Genomic DNA, 21279 nt, shown 5'->3' on the forward strand with positions numbered 1-21279 from the left:
AAAAACCACATACTTTTTTTTCAATTTTGTGACATAAACATTAATAAAGTTACTTATATGTGTCCTAGACTCATAATTTATATCTTAAATGAAAGCTTATAATTATAGGCACAAATTAAAGACATTTCAATTACTTCTGATGTATTATGACGTAATTATTACACTAAATATGCAAATTTGTCTATAAAATTGTACTTAATTTTCTAATATAAAAAGCAAATTCTTCTGCTGTTTTACAGTTTTTTGATTTAAAATATAAAATGTGTCCAGTCAGCAAGACAGAAAGATATTACTGTCATTTCAAATGCATGTTTATATATAAAATACATTTTAAATCACTTTCTTATTTAATACAATTTTTTATAAGAAATTATGATTATTGAGAGCATTTTATATAAGCAAATACAATAAAAATTAACTGCCATGAGTACAGAGCTTAAAAAAAATATGATAAAAAGCTTTAAAATTACAGAATTGAAACATTGAAACAAATTAAGAAATTAAGTTTTAATTTATTTAGATGTGCAACACTTTATAAAATTTAAGTAATAGTAATTTGAAAACAATAACATAATTAAAGCTAATAAAAGATAAATACAGATAAACATTTATTGTTTAATTAAAAAAAAATTCTTAAATTTTAATGAGAAGCTACACTAACTTTAACAAATTTACATGCAGTTTTTAAAAGAAATAAGTCTATATCTTTTACCCTTAGACAAGTGCTCTCAATAATTATAAATTTAATAACCAAATGTAAATTAAAACGTATTTTATATCTACAAAAACATGCAATGGAAATGACATTACATCGGTAATATCTTTCTGCCTAGCTGACTTGACACATTTTATATTTTAAATCATAAAAATAAAAGTAAAACTGCAGAAAAATTTACTTTTTATATTAGAAAAAATTAGATTTTACAGACAAAATTTGCATATTTAGTGTAATAATGACGTCATAATACAACAAATGCAGTTGAATTTTTTTTAATTTATGCCTATAATTATAAGCTTTCATTTAAGATATAAATTGTAAGTCTAGGACACATATAAGTAACTTTATTAATGTTTAGCTCGAAAAATATGTGATTTTTGGGGTTGAAATACGTTTTGCGCAGTAACCTTTTTTTTGCAAAATTATTTTTTTTTATTTTAGATTCTTTTAACTATGCAAAAACACATTCGAATCATATGTACTTATTTGAATTTTACACTAAAACCAAAAAATGTGCTGTACGACCTACCCCTACATTTTACAGACAAATTTTGCACATTTAGGGTGATTATGACGTCATAATACATCAAAAGCAGTTAATATGTCTTTAAATATATGTCAATAAGTATAAGCTTCCATTAAGACATAAATTATAATTCTAGGACAGGGTTTCCCAAAGTGGGCAAAGTGGCCCCCTTGGGGGCCATGAGCAGTAAGGAGCCACAGGGGGGCCATGAGGTCATAATTTGAAATTTACACTAGATATTCTGGAGTTGCAGATGAAGAGCAAAAAAAAGGTCTTAGGTGTATTTTATGGTAGTTTAGAAACTTACACTAGATATTCTTCAGTTGCAGATGAGGAGCAAAAAAAACAAGGTTTTAGGTGTTTTTTATAGTAGTTTATGAGTAATCTTATTGAAGGGGGCCATATCTTTTTTAAGTTCTTTAAATGGGGCCATTTGCAAAAAGTTCAAGAAACCCTGGTCTAGGACATGTATAAGAGATTTAATTACTGTAAAAGTCAAAAAATCAAAAAATATGTGACTTTTGGGGTTGAAATTAGTTTTTTTTGGCAGCAGTTATTTTTTTTTAAATTTTTTTTTTTAGATTCTTCTTAAGGCCATAGGGGGGGGGGGGGGGGGGGTCCACTTTGTTTTTTACAACTTGATCTTATTTTGTAGAATTTAATCTGAGCTATCAGACACTTTTAACCGCTTAAAAAAACTCAAAGTAACTTTTGATATAAGCGATCAAAGAAAGGGCGTTCAATAGGTTCCTTATAAAAGGCGAAAACTAAAAATGCGAAAAAAGACTATTTCACTAAAAATCTATCTCCTCTTTCATTTTTTGAGTAATCTTTCTCAAATTTTTACAGAATGTGTATCATTAAACTTTAAAGAGGTCTATTGTAGGATTTTTTTTAATTTTGAGTAAAAAAAAAATTATTGTCAAAAAACTACCCTTTTTTTAGTTTTTTGTGGATAAAATTTTTGTTTTTCAAAATTTCAAAAATTCCAACATTCAGATTCTTCAAAATATTAAAAGGAACATTTCCTGAAAATTTGAAGTCTCTAGGTCAAAAAATGAAGGAGGAGATAGGTTTTTAGTGAACTTTTAAATTTCCAAGAAAATTGACCCGAAAAATTTGCGGTCCATACGGAAACTTTTTACAAAAAATAAAATATCTTAAAAGTTAAACTATATTTTTGAATTCTATAAAAACAAGCTTGTAGTTTGTATTTAAAGCTTTCATATAAAATCCAAAGTTATTTTTTGTAAAAAAAAGGTCGGACCCCCCCCCCCCCCCCCCTATGGCCTTAATCAAGCAAAAACACATCCAAATCATAATGACTTGAATGAATATTAGAATATGACCAAAAAATGCGCTGTACTCCCTACCCCTATTAAATGTAATATATGTTTCTCATAAAATCCATTAGCAACTCTAATATGACTAGGGTGGTTTTTTGGAAATTCTTCAAGGTTTTTAAATTTACGCATTTTTGGGGTAAAACACTTTTTTCAATTTGATCTTGTTTTCTATAGTGTTTGAGGTGTTGATCTCAAAAAATGCAGGAGGAAATAGATTTTTATTGATTTCTGGTTATTTGTTGTTTTAGTTTGCGCCTCCCATAAGGCACTTCTTGTTGCCTCTGACTTTAACCAGCTATTTCTCAGAAATTATTTTGAAATTTTTAAGACTGTCTAAAGTATCTTGTATGTAGCTTAGTAATAACTATTAAAAACAAGATCAAACTGTAAAAAAGGTATTTTACCCCCTCCCCACTCCCTATGCACTTAAGTTTAAGAAAAAAAAAACGTGTTAAATAGTATAACAAAATTGAAAAGATACTATAAAGCTACTTTTTTTTAATAATAAAATAAATAATAATAGTTTATGAGAATGAAAAAAAAATGTTTATCTATGTGAAAGATTTCTTATGTCAAATCAAAATTTTACTATTTTACATGTAATAAGTATTTTAGTTTTAAGGTTTTTTAGTGACTTTTGTTCAAAAGTCCAGGTTTTTTTAAAAGTTCTCAATTTCCAGGATTTTTTATTCTAATTCAGTGGTCTGCAGGTCAAAAAAGGAATGTTTTTTATGTGCTTTGAAAAACATATTTAAAGATAATGCTTTTTAACAAAAAAAAGGGAACTGATTATCCTTTAAAGATAACACTAAAACTTTATTTTTGCTATTTTCAAACATTAATAAATTAAACTGATTAAAAAAAATTAAATGTGGCCCCCAGCCAGGCCGCAGTTTGTAGACCCCTGGTCTCAATGGTCAAATTCTAGGATTCTAGGTTTAGTGGCCTAAGTAAATATAACAGGGTTGCCACTCCGTTTTTCAAATTTTTTCCCAGGTTCTAAAATGTACATATTTTTGGGTCTATTTTTAGTTTAAAGTTAATATCCATATAAGAAACTGTGGTAAATAGTATAAATCATTGAAAAGATACTGTAATATTACATTAAATGTGGTTATTAATAAAAAAAATTTTTGATTAAATCATAAAAATCTTGTTTATATGATAGATATTTTGTGTCAAATGGAAATTTTACTACTGAAAATGTTAAAATTATTAAAAATTCCAGGTATTTTTCACAATTTCTCAATTTCCAGGTTATTTTTGCATAAATTGTCGAATTCCAGGTTTTTCCAGGTGTCCAGGTAAGGTGCAACTCTGATATAAGTCATAATGCTTTTTACCTAAAAATTTCAAATAAATGTATTACACTTTAAAAAAACTTGATTTTTTTTGGTAGAATTAAATAGGTAGATTAAATAGGTATCCATACTCAAGTTTTTTTTCATACTTTTAAACCTAAAGTGACTTACTTTCTAAAACTTAAAGTTATTTGTAACATAAAAGACATCATTAATAATAAACAAAAATTTTTTTTTTAGTCCTGGTGTAGAGTTTTTGTTAAAAGTTTTGTTGAACTATTGCTGCAACTTAAATTTTAAGTTACCAATACCAAAACAAGTTTTCAAAACTTACAAATAAACCTGTGTACAAGTTTATGAATAGTTCATGATAGATGCTACATGGTAGAAGTGGTCATAATAGATGCCACATTACTGGTATTATAATAAAGTAGATTTCAGCATAGTGGAACATATTGAAATTTGAAAAAGTTAATGTTCAACATTGTCAACGAAAATCTATAAAACTTACATTTTTTTGTTAAATCACAACTTGTCTTAAACAACTACTTCATAATTAATTTAGAATAAGTCTATTGTTTTTTTTTTCTTACTTTAACACTTAAAGTTAATATAATAAAAAGCATAAATATTGTTAACTTATAAAATTGTTTAACACTTCATGCCTTATAAATTAGCAACTTATATCATATTTACAAAACTTTAATATTGTTTTAAAGGTTTAAAAACTCAGATTCACCTAAAAATTTTAAAGTGATTTCGCATATTAATTACTTTGCTAAAAATAAAATTTTGACTATACTTTATTTTTTTTTTTTTAAAAGAGCAGTTACTTGCCAATTTTTTGTTAGTTTCGATTTCGAGTTTCTTAGTGTTTAAAAATCATAACTCTAATCAATATTTAAAATAGTTTGTGGTTTTTTAACTATTTTAAACCCGAAAACAAGTAAAAATTCTAATTATATTTAGTCTTTTTATTTTATATTTCTGAACAACTTCAACATCCTGCCGACAAAATTGCTAAAATTAAAAATAAACAAATCTAACTACTAATTCATAGTATGTTAGTTATGAAATGCAATATCATGTAAAGTCTGTTCAACGATTTTAAGCAGTCGTTAAGCTGGTTTGCAAGAAATAATGGGTTGCTATCAGTGGCCTTGCAACATACGATTAAAATATTTTTTTCCCTGTGTATTATTATAATAGGGCCAGGGGTCAGACAAGTTTAAAACTTTATTTTTGAGCTTACTATGTAACTTTTAATGCATACAATTACATTAAGTTGTGTACAAAACTTTTTTTATTAAAGACATTTGTTTGTTTATTGAACAATAAATTATGCTCAAATTTAGATCCTTGGATCTGGTGTACGAAAAAACCTTTCGGTCATCGAGTCGTACCTCCATTGGATACAGTTTAACATCATGTCCAGGGCAAAGTAAAAATATGGCTACTCAACAAAAGATTATTATTTAAAAAAAAAAAACTACTCTATGTATTTATTAACAAATCAATAAACTAAGAAACATTATTAAAACCATACCCAAACTTTTAATTAACAAAAGAATAAAAACTTAAGATTGAGTAAAACTGTGTAGGTTAAGAAATTTATTTTTTTTAAACAAAAAGTTTATATGTTTATTGAACGACAAAACAGACGCTTAAAATGTTTGGTCCTAGGACCTAGTACACGATAAACATTTCGGTTATTGAGTTGCACACCTCTTGGATACCTTTTAAGGTTTTGTCCAGTAAAATGAGTAATAAAATCAAACTAAATTTAAACGTTAGATTCCGAAAACAGTAATTTAGAACTAAGACTGAAAATTATAGTCAAGAATAAATCTAAATTACACAACCAGTAACAAAACTACATAATCTAAATGCTAAACTAAGGGTTACATGACAATTCAAATTCGGACAACTTAAATTCCGACAATTCAAATTCTTGAATAAAAATTTAGGACACTAAATCTTAAAAAGTAATATAAATTTGAAAAAACTAAATAAAACATATGTAGACCTTATCAAAACCACAAGCCACTTTTTTTTTCAAAATCTTAAATGTTTTTTAAGATATTTAGAAATTACTAAAAGTAACTACGTTTTTCACGTTAATTAAGCAATATCTCAGAAAATACTTAAAGTTTTCCTAAAAGAAAAAAACGGCTTGTAGATATTAATAGGACCTACATATGTATTTTTTATATTTGACAAATATGCATTTTTTTTTAGTTGTGTCCCTTACAATTTTTTATAAGAATTTGAATTGTCGGAATTTGAATTGTTGGTATTTGTATAGTCGTGCGCTCTAAACTAAGTTAATATAATGCTAAGATATGCTAAGTAAAATTATAAATATAATCTGAAATGTTTTTTTTATTGTAACTATGTATTATCGATTTTTAAACCTTCTAAAAACTTTATTTTAATTCAAATTGTTTAAAACCGTAAAAAAAATATTTTTTTAAATTTAGTATATCTTTAAATATGTTTAAGATTTTTGATAGGTAAATTATTTAAAACAAAATAAACTTTTAGCTGTAACAAAATAGAATTCTAAAATCAATTTAATGCATAGTAAAAGATGTTTTAGGGCCATTTAACCTACTTTTGTTAAACAAGAAAAATGAAAACTATTATGAGAGAAAATCAATTGTAGTGAAATTAAAAAAACTGAATATTCAATCTTCAATGAGCTTTTAGTAATAAATAAACGAATTCTAAAATAATAAAATTTAAGTTTGCAAGTACCATTTATTATAAAAAGCATTTCTTTTTTGATTTAAATCTATTTATTGGTTAAATAAGTATAAAACTTACCACTTACATGTTTAAGTTCTAATTGACTAATTGACTAATTTTAAATTCTATATTTCTAGTTTGGTATCTAAAAGTTTATTAACATCTTTCTGTGTATAATTTTTTAAATGCTGAAAACTTTAAGGTTTCAATTAAAATTTTAACTATTGTAGTTTTTTTTCTAGTACCCAAACATTTTTTATTCAAGTAAAATAGTTTGCATTTCATACACAAAACAAATAAAAGTTTTCTTGTAGAAACTTGAAAATACAGATTCCACAAAAAAAATAATATTTGTTTTGTGTATGAAATGCAAAATTTACAAGTTGAAAAAAAAACTTATCACTTTGGTATTATTTCTTTAAATTTAAAAGTTTTATATTTGTTGTATAAAGTTATCAACAATTTGCAAAAATAGTTATTTTTGATGGTTTTACTACATCCGAAAAATGTGGTGAAAAACACTTTAAAAAAAAAAGAAATTTTAAGTAATGCTTGAGTAATAATTTTTTATGTAATTTACATTTTTCATATTACACACTACAATAAACAAGTTACTGGATTTATATATTTTTGCGATTTTAATAGTTTCTTAATTTCAGTATTTAAATTAGTTTTTACTCTTTCAGCTTTAAAAACTTTTTTTTACTTCTTTTCAAGCTATTCTAAAAAAACGTTTTTTTATTACTAATGGGTTTGTTCTTTTGAAGCATAGCTTTAAAAAATTGTAAAGTTTTAGCTGGTGCCCGGAGCAATTAGTGAAAAATATTCAAAAATAAATTATGATAGTTCTTAGTTTTGTATGTTACTATATTTTTGATTTATATTTAATTTTCAGTTATGAACTTATGTCCGAAAAACTCTGTATTACAATTAACAAGGGATTCCAAACTTTCATTAAGGCCCCATTTCGATGAGTTTTAAAATTAAATTCAGAGACAAATATGTTCTGTCGTCCATTTAAGCAGAAGTATGGAGTTATAAGGTTTCACTAAACTTTGATATTTTTAAAATACCTTTCTTTTTTCTGATTATCCAGGTAATTAAGATTCGAAAACTTTAACAAGAATTCAACAGTTTTGAATATGATTGGCCTTCAGAAGTGTCCAACGTATTTAAAACTTTCTTACTTTGGTAATATTTCATCGAAGTTTCGAAAAAGTAAATGGGCTTTGTTCGTTTTAGAACAGATTTGTATGCTGATCGACCTCTAAGTGGAATTTTTAAAGATCTTTCCCGCCCAAGAAAAAAGTGACACCATCTAAAAATTCAGTTTTCATTGTGTTAGTGATTACGTAGGAATAATGTCTCAAAAGTTTCACCAAAGAATTTATCAGCAAAATCTGAAATGCTAGTTTGGTGGTCTTTTGGAAGAGTCCTTTTGTTGATGTGACGAAAATACCCCAATGTTTACTGAGTCACCATATTTTTTTTTATTTAGGTTTTAATTAGTTTTTAGTATGTTTGGGTAAGGTGGGTTAGGGGTATACATATTGAATATAAAAAAGTTAATTGATGATTCAAAAAGTATTAGGAGTAACACCTTTGCTTTAAAATCGGACTCCTTTCGGAAAGACCTGAGAAAATATATTCTTCTGCAATTGGACAACACTTGGTTGACAATCATTAGTGTACGAATAGTTATAAAGAGGAGAACTTTTCAGTTACTGAGAACGCTTTTATGAAAATCTAATACATTTAATTATTTAGGCAGCAGTAAAATGTTTGTATATTAGACTTATTAAATCTATATATTAAGCAATCTTGTATCAATTGTCTTCTTGGATAATTTTAAAAGTGTACTTTTATTATTGTAAGTTTTCATTGGTGGTTTATTTTAAACTAACTTAAAATCCAACAGGGTTTAACAGTACACATCAGGGACGTAGCTAGCTTAAAAAAGTTACGAATCTACGAAAAATTTAAACATATGAAATAACGCGTGATAACTTCCTAGTGGAAACACAAAGCAATTCACACTACTTCTTAAATTATAGAATTGAATATGAGAGTATGCAGTTATGTTAATACTTCAAAAATAAACGGAAAATTGAAGTATGAGTGATAACTGTATACAATGCAATTTTTGTTACTCTATTCTCCCTATGAATCTTTATGTATTGCTACTTAGGTAAACCCATAAAACTTTCATTGAAGTAAGTATAAAAAAACTATAATTTGACTCAAAAACAGTTACATTGTTAACTTTTCAACTTTCTGAGTTTTTGTGGAAATTTTAAATACAAACATTTAACGTAGTCAATAGAAACATCAAACAACTAAATTATGCAAATTTTTGTAACATAAACTTGAATGATTTTGATTTTTGAAGAAAAAGCTACATATTTTATTAAAATCAATTTTGCAATGCATAGCTTTTTGAATAATTAAATCCTATATGAGCTTATTGTATACAAGTTAGATGTATTTAATTCGTTCAATTTTACGACACTGAAAAAGAAAAAGAGTACATATATGTCAAAATTATCTCTCAGGAGTGTAAAACTAAGTATAAATGGATACTAAAATCTAAAAAAGCAGGGCCTTTTTAAGCTGAAGAATTGATACAATAGCAAGTATTTTCACACTAAAGTATACGTTTCTGCAGATTTGCAGAAACGTTGCTTTGTGCCTCGTACACAGTAATAGTTTTTTAGCGTTGGCATTTGGTTAATTTTTAAGTGCTAAAAAATTTACACTTGAATTTTACGTCGTTTTATAATGTATAAGATTTATAATTTATGACTACAAATTTTTCTTATTTCATTTCTATTACAGCTCTATTAACTATAATACGTTTTTTGATAAGTCTTGGTCGAAAGTACTTAAATAAATAACACTAGAGTGTGTTTTGTTATATTTTTTGAACAAATTTTAGTATAAATGTTCTACTTTTAAGGCAAAACTATACCAAAATCATATTGTATTTAGTAATTTTACTTGACTGCATACAAAATAAGTTAAACCACAATCAATGAGTAGTGAACTGTATTTTATTACTGCTAATAAATGCAAAACTTTTTTTTATTTTTTAAAGTTAATTTCTTCATTTTTTTTTATGTATAATTGAAAGACCTATACGATAAAACATAATAAACTAAACAAGTGTAAATTTAGCCTAATTGTCAATTCTTTGTTGATTGAAACGTATGCATCTAAATCTAAATTAGATTCTTTTAATTTAAAATTAATGAACTAATTAGTAAAATGTTTCTACAAAACTATAATCCTAAAAATTAAAAGAAACTACTTAATAAACTAAATTGTACAATTTTGTTGGCTTAAGTTATAAGCCTTAGAAAGTTTCAAAATATCATTTGATACTAAAATATAAATATTTATAATTAAGTTTTATTATGATTTATTTTTTAAATCATTAAAAAAAAAACAAAAAAATGTACAGAACTATTTAGTGCCTTTACATATTTTTATTTGTTGTGAATTAAAAAAAAAACTTAATTTTACTCAGTATTATTGTAATATTACATCATAGAATTTAAATACTTTATATAGTAATTGCAATACAATAGTACCTAAAAATAAGAATAATGGAAAAATTAGTAATAATTAATAAAGAAAAAAAGGACAAAACATTCTATTTTTAAATCAGTTTGTTTTTTACTTAACTTTTTTATTTATATTTTTTCTTATAAAATACTAACTAAAGAAAAATCACACATGTTAGTGTACTCTAGGAGACTTTATTTAAAAAAATCACCTTTAACAAAATGCTAACAAGCAAAAAGTACTTTAAGTTTTTTCTCTATTATCAAAATACTTTAAAAACCAGCTACCACATTAGAAAACTTTAACCTAAATATTAAAACGTCAATTCAAATTTATAAAACAAAAAGTTTTTGTGATCTTTGCGACTATAAACTTTCAAAGTATAAAAATATAGAACTCTTTCAATTTGAAAATTTTATAAAAATTTTTACTACATTGTAATGGCTTTATATAATTAACTTTAGTTTCCTTAAAATATCTTATGTTTTTCACCTAAAAGAAAAAAAGTACAATCAAAGCAAAAACATTTAAAAAGCTATTTATCGAAATGTTATAAATCATAACTTCATCAATCAAAATCATTTTAAATATAGTTAATAAAAAAAAAGTATTTTCAAATTGTAATTACATTATCATTAAGATGATAAAAACATAAGTTTTTATTTTGTTAACGGTAGTAAAACTTTTAATTCAAATGTACTAATTTCAAATTGATAACTTGTAAAAACTTTATAACATCTCAAACCTTGGTAACTTTAAGTCAAACAATTTTTTCAGTTGTATCGGAGAAAATCGAAACATTTTCAAAATAAAAAATGTAACAAATAGAGCAAACAGAAACAGATTTAACTGCATTAAAATCACATAAGCTTTGAGGTAAAGTCTTGTAGAAATTTAAGACTAGGTCATAATTTTGAAACTATCATTTGTAATAGAAGTTGACATAAAAAAGCAAAGAAAGTCAAAAAATTTAAAAATCTGTAACTGCTGAATGGCAAGAACAGAAAAACCTAATATTGTTGTCTGAAATCATAATTTGTATATAAAACCAAATATATTTTTTTAATAAATTGCAAACTAACCAAATAAAATTTTAGTATAGCTAAAGAAATTTGGACTAGCATATGAGCTTGAGTCGTAAAAACTTTTTTGAAAAAATAAATACAAAGTAAAATTGCTTTAACTTAATACAAATTTATAGTAATCGAAGATATTTAAGCAAGTATGAAAGAAGAAAAAAACATGTACTTGCTTCTTGCAATATATTAAGTTTCAAATTTTTTAAAAGTGCTCAGCATAAAGGAATGTACAACATGAAAAAAGCGAGAAAAGAAAATGTATAAGCAATCGAGGTAGTAAACTTTGGAACGAAAATGAACTTTTTAAATTCTCTGGTCAAATTGCTTTCCGTTCAATCTTTGTTTAAAAAAATATAAATAAGCAATTATGTCAAATTATTTTTATACTAAAATAAATTTTAACTTATTTATGTTCAAAATGATTACAGTTTAAGCTTAATATTCAGAGTGAAACATTTTATATTTGATAAAAGTGCACTTTTAAAACTACATGTTATTTTATAAATTAAAAATCTTTCTTTTTAAAGTCCGGTTAGTATAATAAATTTGTTAACTTATTTTTTTTAAATGGTTTTACATACCTCTTAGTTTTTTTTTTCATTTTTATCTTCTCAATCCTTGGTTATTGCCCTCTTTCTGTTTCTAAACAAAATTAAATAATGTTTAGCTATTGTTGTTTTAGAATAAGTTCTATACAATCTACATAAGACAAAACTTATGTTTAAACAAAGTTTTAGGTTTTTTGCAGTTTTGTGTATTGAAGATGTATTTATTGAATACATTTTGAAGTCAGTTCTTTTGAAAGTTTACTAATGAAACTATTATAAAAATAAGAATAATTCTTCTAACTACCTTCTCGTTTACATCATTAGATCCGCCTCTTGACTTTCTTTGCCTTCCATTTCGATCTATGGCGCTTGCAGCTTGGTTCTGTTTACAACAACAATTTTTAGGCTTCAATAAAACCAAACCTACACTATAAGTAAAAATTATGATCACTAGTTTACTAGCTATAAAAATACTAGTTTAAAATCAATTTAAAATAATTAAAAATTGGCTGTTTGCAATCACCTGTGTAGTGCGGTTTCCGCTTCTGTAATTTATTGTTTCCAGGTTAACTGCGCGTGCAACTTCATCCTGTTACGTCATAATACTTTTAAAGACACGTCATTATACTTTTAATGTTACATCATAGTACTTGTAAATTTTTGTATAAGTTATCACAGTTTGGTTCTGAGTTTTAATGAAAACAAATTTAAGTTTTGCTGATTAAACAAGTTCTTAGTCTTTTTAAGTTAAGTCAAATTGAAAACAAATTAATAGAATAAAATTAAACAAAGCCTTGATATTAAATGATATATATTGTTAACCGGCTGTTCTGTTAGCAATATGTTATACTTAATTGTAAATTCCAACTAGATACGCTTTATACTAATGTTTTTCAACTACCTCTTGCCTGCTTGTACTGGCTCCTTGAGCCAGGTTTGCTCCTGCAACCTGGTTTGCTCCTTGAATCTGGTTTGTTCCACCTGCCCCACCTGTTTCTCCTCCAGAAGTTCTTTCGTTCCTCGCTCTTGCTCCTTGATTCTGTTACGTCATATAACTCGTAATGCTACGTCATAACACTTGAAAATCTTCCAAAAATATTACAGCTTAGTTCTTTGTTTGACGAAATACGGGTTTACTTTTTAACACAACTTTAAGTTGTAAGATTTACAAGTTATTCAAAGTTATTTTAAACTTTAGAATGTTCTGTTTATGTATGCACTAAAATACCTTGTTAGAATAAATTTAGATATTAGAAGTAGTAAACTGTTTTTGTACATAGTTTTTTAATTACCTGGTGTTGGCTCGTACCTTCTCCTGAAGCCTGGTTAGTCAGTTCTCCTGTTTATTTTGTTACGGCATAATGCTTCTAAATATTATTACGTCATAATGATTCTAAACTATGTATAAATTGTTGCTCGCATCAACTTTAAACTGTTTGTGAAGATGCCCCGACGCTTAATAATAAAACTTGAAACGTACGTAAAAGAATACTTCTTTTATTTTAACTATAACTGTTTAAGCTACTTTTGAATCAACAAGCACTGGAAAACTAAAATTAATTAAACTGCAATAATGAGTTACAGAAGTTTTTTCCTTGAGTAAACACTTCTTGTTTAGTACACAGTTTTACCTTAAAATAAAGTTGTTGATTTGCATAATTTAATTTAGACTGTTGCTTTTTAAGGACGCGTTTCCTGTTGAGTGCGCACTTTTGAAGGTTGGTGGAAGATAATACCAAGAAATAAAAATAATAAGAAACTGTACAATAGTATAGTTACGGTTAGACTAAAAGTTAAAAAAAAGTAAAATTTTTAAATAGTGTATACACCAGTAGAGTTACCTGTCAACTGAGCTATTGATTGCTCTATTGATTGCGCAGTTTGTCTGGAGTCTTTGAGCCTGTTCTTCATCCTAGCTAACGTCTGACTTCTGGTGAACGGGACGATCCTGTTAAATATTAAACAAAAAATTAACGAGAAGATTGTGAATTTAAGCGGATGCTTTGTGTAAGTTTATACAAATTTGTTTTACAGCATACAATCTCATTTTAAAAAAACGTACAAATTAAAGTAGGAGGAGTTGAAACGTGTGTAGTAAGTATTTTTTTTATTAAACTCATTACAATCGTTTGCTATAGTCTCTATTTTAGTTACAAAGCTTAGATTTTTATGTAAAGTAAACGCGTTTGTAAACCGGTGTACTTCCAATTACAGAAAATTTACTGTATATCTAATTTAGAGTTTTTCAAGCACACTTATTAATGACCCCCTTTTACTAGTTAAAGACCGTTTTTTTCGCGCCCTTATAATGTATTGCTCTTTAATAGCCTAAATCGTTCCCGAAAAAAAAACTATATAATGTAACTAATTCTAATTAATTATAATGAATTCTATTACTCATTATAGAAAACCAACACAAATTTTTATTACTTGTAGTCATACATGCCAGAGCTTTGTCATTACTCTCATGCATCACGGTGACTTGTTTTTAATTAGATGAAAAGTTTTATTTATTTTTTTTAGATATATAAAAAGTTTTTTTTTACTTTTCAGTTCTTATGTGATAGGAAACTAGTCTAGAAATTGAAATGAAACATTTGCATTAAATTTATATCTAATTTCAGAAAGTTTGCTAAATATGTTGTTCAAGTGTAAGTATAACTATCTATATTACATGTTTTTATTTATTATATTACGGACAAATACACGCCAGCATTATTGAAATCAAAGTGAAGAAAGTACATAAAAATTCGGAAAAATTACTAAATATCCGATTTGACCACACATACCCACCAGCACTGTCTTCTAAGTAAACGCGTAGTAGGCTGAAACTTTAAATTTGTTTATTTAAGCACACACGTCTACTTGCTAAAACTAAAACTTTCACATTATCCGAGTACACAATGTTCAATTATACATGATAATACCTTCCAGCAAGGTCGTGCCTCTCGTGAATCACCGCGCTCCTCCTCAGGCTGACGTCGGGCTGCCAGTGGACGACCCTCACCCTCCTCCCGCCAATCTGCATGCCGTTGCCTGAAAAAAAAGGAACTTTAAACCGGTCTATCGTGAAAAAAACTGTACAGTATTCCTGTGGTGCGCGCATTTATGACTCAAAACCCGCATTTTGCCTGAAAAGTAGTTAAAGAGTTAATTGTTTTCAAATGAGTTACAGCAGTTTTCTTGTTGAGTGTTCAAAATTTGAGCCCAGAACTTTGGGATCTAGGAGCATCTTTCAATTTATATATACTAAACTTGTAATAGTTGAATTGACTGACAAAAATAAAATCACATACTTTATAGATGATCAACTTTTTACACACTTAAACTTATAAGCAGAAATTTGTTTTATGTTCTAAAATCAAAAAAGGTGTCGTTTTTCAACATTCAATTCTGAGAAGTCAATTTTGATAGAAAATACAATTCTTCGGTTTAGTTGAGTTGAGAAATCTCCTGAATAAATTACAAATAAAGTTTTTAACAACTATTGAAAATATGACTCCAAAAGCGTTTTGAGCCTGTGAAGATATCTGTACTAAATTTGAAAAAAGTGAATTGAAAAAAACAAAAATAGCTTGTTACACTTTGTGGTCAGCAACTTTGTTCTGAAATATATTCATATATTTCTTGTTAAATCTAACTTTTATCGAATTGTTAACTATTTTTCAATTACATTTGACAAGGCTTTTATTTAGAGTATTTCAATAAAATTACACTTTGAAAGTTGTTTGAAACAGCTTAGTTAGCACTGATTTACAAACTAAACAAAAAGTTTTACAGAAAAAACATGAAAATACACATTTGCAAAAGTTTTTTATTAACTTTTACAACTAATATGAGTTTTAAAACTGTATATAAGATTTAAAAAAGTAACCGTAAATATATGTCATGGGCTTTTAAAAAAGTTCTACGAGCAAGTTGGCTCAAATAGAACTATAATATAAATTAAACCAAAATATTGTACAATTTTTTGTTAGATACCTTCCGCTACTGCACGCTTCGCCCCCTCTTCGGTTCGGTACAGAACTTCTCCGCACCCTACAGAGGTCCCGTCGTTCTTCGTGTTGACTTTGGCCCGCTCCACGTCCCCGAAAGTCTTCATATGGTCAGCAAGTTCACGAGTCTTCGTGGTGTAAGGCAGGGACAGCACCTTGACTTTCCTCTTGATATTTTCCCCAGTTGTCAAGCTTTTTTTTTTTTTGTTTTATTTATTATTTAAATATTTTGTTACACGTTGGTAATAACTGCCAAGTACTAAAAATCTGACGAGCTACATCTCGTTGAGCGAATGAAATAAACTTATAAAGCAACATTACAATGTAATTTAAACGCTAGTAACATAAAAAACTTTACTCTTATTTATATAAAGGTACGTTTTAATTATAATTAAGTTTTATTTCCAACATACAACCGCTCAACAAAACTCACGTTTCGTGTTGGTCGGATCTGACGTTTAACTGCGCCGGTTGAGCCCTTGGTCTGCTGTCTAAACGTCCTGAATGACTTCGGCTCCTACTCTGGCGTTTATTTGAAGAATTGCTTTTACGACTTTCTGAAGAACTCGAGGAGCTACCAAAAGAAGTACTGCTGCAACTTGATCTTCTTCTGCTTGAACTTCTTCTTGTTCTTCTTCTGCTACGCGAACTTCGGTTTTTCCTCTCACGCTCTCCATTTCTTCTTCTCGGAGGAGATCTGCTTCTTTTCAGTGGAGATCTGCTTCTTATTGGAGACCTGCTTTTTCTCTTGCTGTCATGACGGTTTCTGTAGTCACGACTTCCTCTTCTTTCTCGAGGCCTGCCTCTCAAGCCGTCGTTTCTTGCGTCACGATTTCTCGAGTGATATCGTCCTCGCTCTACGATGCTCCCGCGTCTGTGATGACCTCTTTCATCTTGGTGACCGCTTCTTCTGCCATCTCTTTGTGGAGATCGACTGCTGATGCGATCATCTCTTCTTGTTGATGGAGATCTGCTTCTTCTCAGTGAAGATCTGCTTCTTATTGCAGACCTGCTTTTTCTCCTGCTGTCATGACGGCTTCTGTGGTCACGGTTTCCTCTTCTTTCACGAGACCTGCCTCTCAAGCGGTCGTTTCTTGCGTCACGACTTCTCGAGAGATATCTGCCTCGTTCTTCGACACTCCCGCGTCTGTGATGACCTCTTTCATCTTGGTGACCGCTTCTTCTGCCATCTCTTTGTGGACAACGGCTTCGGCTGCGATCATCTCTTCTTCGTGGAGATCGACTGCTGACGCGTCGGGTTCTCAGGCTTCTTGAACGGCTTCTATTACTCATATTACATAACAAGTCTGAAATAAAAAAGAAGTTCGAATTGATACTGTAACGTTTTGTTACAATTGTGAACTAACTTATAAAAATTTTGAGCTACAAACTACTTAAACATAGTTTTTTTGATGAGTTTTTTGTATAATTTTTATTTAAACTAGTTTTTTAATTATAATTAATTAATATATTTTCTGTAGCTCTAAACTTAGTTGTTTACGTACAAAAAATCTAACAATTTTAGGTTTGGTTTTGTAATAGTTATATTAATTTAATATAAATTGTAAAACTAGTTCATAGATAAAAAACTTTAGTTAGCTAAATGCTTTCAAAAATAAAGTTAATAAAATATTTTACTTAAAAATAGTATTATAGTCATTCTAAAAATGTAACTAAATAAAGTTTAGTATAAATGAACATGCTGAATTGTAAAATCAACTAAAGCTTAAGATTTGTAAAAAAATATTATAAAGTATTAGTTTTAAAACTTGTTTAATCATCTATATTTATTTTATGATGCGCTTATATGTTTATTGATTTGCAGATTTTAAAATGAAAATACAAATGTATAAACAAATTATAAAAATAATGCTATAAAATCATTTAATTTAAGTTAGCCAATGACAGGAAGTAAAACAACAAAGTACGACTAATTACAAAAGATAAAAAAAAATATCAAAACACTTTAAAAAGTAAATAATAAACAAAACAATTAAGTAGAAGTTGTTAAACAAATACAAGCAAATATAAAATCTAGTGTCGTCAAATAAAAACAAGCAATTGATATTTATTGAAATGCAAAAAAAAAAATTACAAATTGCATCTTATTTTCAAATATAAATTTTTTACTCGGTTGTTATACAAAACTAATAAGAAAAATACTAAATAGCTGTTTATGTAAACCTGTAGATAAAATTTTAATATATATAATTTACATAAAAGTTAAACGAAACTCGTAAACTGTAAATTCACAAGTTGGCAAAGCGGTTGTAAATAAGAAACGTTATCAATAAGTCAGTCAATTATATTCATTACGAATTGTTAACCAGGAGTTTTAAACAAAACCGCAATATATGCGAATATACAAAAGTTGTTTTAAGTGAGTTCATTTACGTTAGAACAAGTTATTTGATTGCGAAACTAATAAGATTTGTTACATTTAAACACAAAGAGTATTAGGATGAAAATTAGAAAGTTTATAAAAAATACAATTGTAAATAAAGTACAAACCAGAGACGTTGATTTTACTAAGCAAATCTTTAGTTTTCATATGGTAAGTTTTATGATAGAGTTTTTTGTTTATTTGAAATGTTTTACTTTAAAAAAATAACTAGAACTATGAGAAAACAAATTTAACTAAAAGCAGCTTAATATCAAAAAAATTGTCAACTGAAAGTTTATCAAAGTAAATCAAGCAATCAGGTAATAGTTCTAAACTGTTTTAAATTGTAGAAGTGTAAAACGAAAAATAAGATTAGTTTAGTGTGTAAAAATAAAACAAGGATAGCGAGATGAAAATATAAAACTACACTATAAAATCAGTAAGAACAACTAAGAATAAAGATGATAATAAACGATAAACAAAATCTTAATTTGAAACTATTGTTAAGCATTAGTTTAAATCTTCTATTGAGTTCATATACATTTAATGGTTAATAATTATTCTTCTAAAACTCCTACAACATATTAAGAATCTATTTTTTAAAAGGTTAATACTTTTAATGAATTTTTCAGTTTTCTAACTCTTACTTATGTAATGCTTTAGTAAAAACGTTGTCAAGTTTGTATTTAAAGTTTAGTTACTTATTGCAAACTATATAAAGTTTTGTGTATGAAAAATGTTTAATAACTGAATGAAAAACTGTCATAATACGTTAGAAAAAAAAACAACTTTAACTCAACTGAACATATAACAATTTTCAATTTCAAAATATCTTTAAAAACATAATTTTAACCTTTAGTTGAAACCTTTTTAATCTAGTTGTAGTTTTAACCTTTAGTGTATGAAAAGGGTAAATCATTTTCAAGTAAACAACTACGGTATGTCTTTTAAATACGTTATAATCTATTGCATAAAAAAATCAAATAATTTAATTCTTTTATATACTTAAGAGAAGAGAAAAAAACGAAAGAAGTTTTAAAACAGTAATGAAAAAGAAAAAAAAACTAGATTATTTAAGTTACAACAATCCATATTCTTACAAATTAAGCTATACAAAAAATGTTAAAGGGTCAAATCCTAAAAATAAATTGTATTTGAAATACGGCTTTTATAGATTTCTCTAATAGAATAATTATTAAAAAAAATATTAAACAATTAGTTATTAAAAGATAAAATTCAAAATTACAGAAGTTTAATGTATTTTATTAAATTTCTCAGTTTATTTTAGCCTTTTCTTTAACAATTTCAAAAATTTTGCAAAAGAAAAAAGGATACAAAGGTTTTATCAATAAAACTACAGCAGTACAAAAAAAACGTTTGAAGAAAAATTATCAACAAATAATATAATTAGCAGGGTCTAAAAGTTTTTAAAGTTTGGGTTACCAGAATACAAGTTTTCTGAACTTCAAAAGTGGTCCACCTAAAAAAAAATTACATACATAAAGTATTTTGAAACATTAGTTTTGTATATAAAACCGGTTATTTTATCAACAATTTTGAAGGGACTATATAAAATCATTATGTTATTAAAATTTGTAAAAAATTACTTAGTCAGTATTGTAAAATAATTTATTAAATTTATAATTGTAAAACTTCCAAGTTTTTTATTACAAAGCTAAAGATGGTATTTACAGTTTTTAAAAATAAATACTTATTGAAGTAAGTTCAAAATTACATAATAGATTTTCGAACCTAAATAGTAATTAAGTAAATAATATTGAATACTCTTTTATCCATCTACATAAGTTTTAAACTTAATAGTATGTTTTTAAAACTTTTTTCAAGCTTTTACGTCTGGTAGTTGAATTGGTAGTTTTATATTTTTATATGCTTAAAAATGTTAACTTTTGTTTTAATGATAAAGTTTTGCTGAAATTCTTAGTTATTTAGCGATTTTAAAATTCCGGCAATAAAATAAATAATGAGTTTATTCTCAAATCATACTTTAACCTACACCATATGTTATTTAGTAAAAAGGGCTGACGTAATTAATTAGTACCTCTTTTTTTCTCGAGAGAAAAGAGAAAAAAAAATCTTTAAAAAAATTCAACGCTTAAGTTTATAAGGAAATGCTAAGAAAGCAAGTTTTAAAGCTTTTATCTTTAGTTATTGTGTTTTACATGTATATGTGTATATAAATTGTTATGTTTGTTATAGTTGTTATTTTGTTCTTATAGTATTTTAGCTCAACTTTAATAACTTATTAAAAAGTCTTACATAATATAAAACTTGTATACTAGTGAAGTAAGTGTATAGTAGTGAAGTTTTGTAATATTTGCTGTGAAGCTGAATTATAAACTATTTACAAAATTGACTAGAAAATATAACAAACTAAATTTAACCATCTAGTTACATAAAAACTATACAGTAGGCTATCAAGCTGCTATTTACTAGTTTTTTAGTTAGAAAATAAAACCAAAAGTTTTTACACAGTTAGTAAGAGTTAGATTTTTGTTTTTTAAACAGTTTTTGTTATTTCTTCTGCTCACAATAATTTATAAGTTAATTTAATCGAAATGCAGCCAACTTATTTAAAAAAAGTTAATGGCCGCTTGGACCCTGTTATGAATTACAAACATGTCTCCTATTAAACATAATATTTTATTAAAGTTTGTCAATTAACTTGTTCAAACTAACAACCACCATTTTAGTTGTATTGATTTTGCTACCGTATATGAAAGTGTTTGGTTTTGTCTCTATCTGTTTTCACTTGTTATTGTTTGTTTTAATACAAGTACTAATAATTCTCTAAAATAAATTCTCATAATATTTTGACAAATATATGTTTATATATAATAAAAAAAAAGAAACATTTAAAATAATTTAAGTTTTATGTTTTTCACCAAACCGTATATTTAAACAATGATGAGTTTATAAGAGAAGGAGTTACAAAAATTTTATGTTTCAAGATATAGTAACTGAAAACTATACCAATTTATAATTTAATTAAGTTTGCTAAAACGCTGTAAGTTGTGTAAACTATAATCCTTTCGATTACTTGCATAGTTGAA

This window comes from Thalia democratica, chromosome 3 (genome assembly GCF_965202585.1).
Source record: "Thalia democratica chromosome 3, ktThaDemo2.hap1.1, whole genome shotgun sequence".
Classification (NCBI taxonomy): Eukaryota; Metazoa; Chordata; class Thaliacea; order Salpida; family Salpidae; genus Thalia; species Thalia democratica.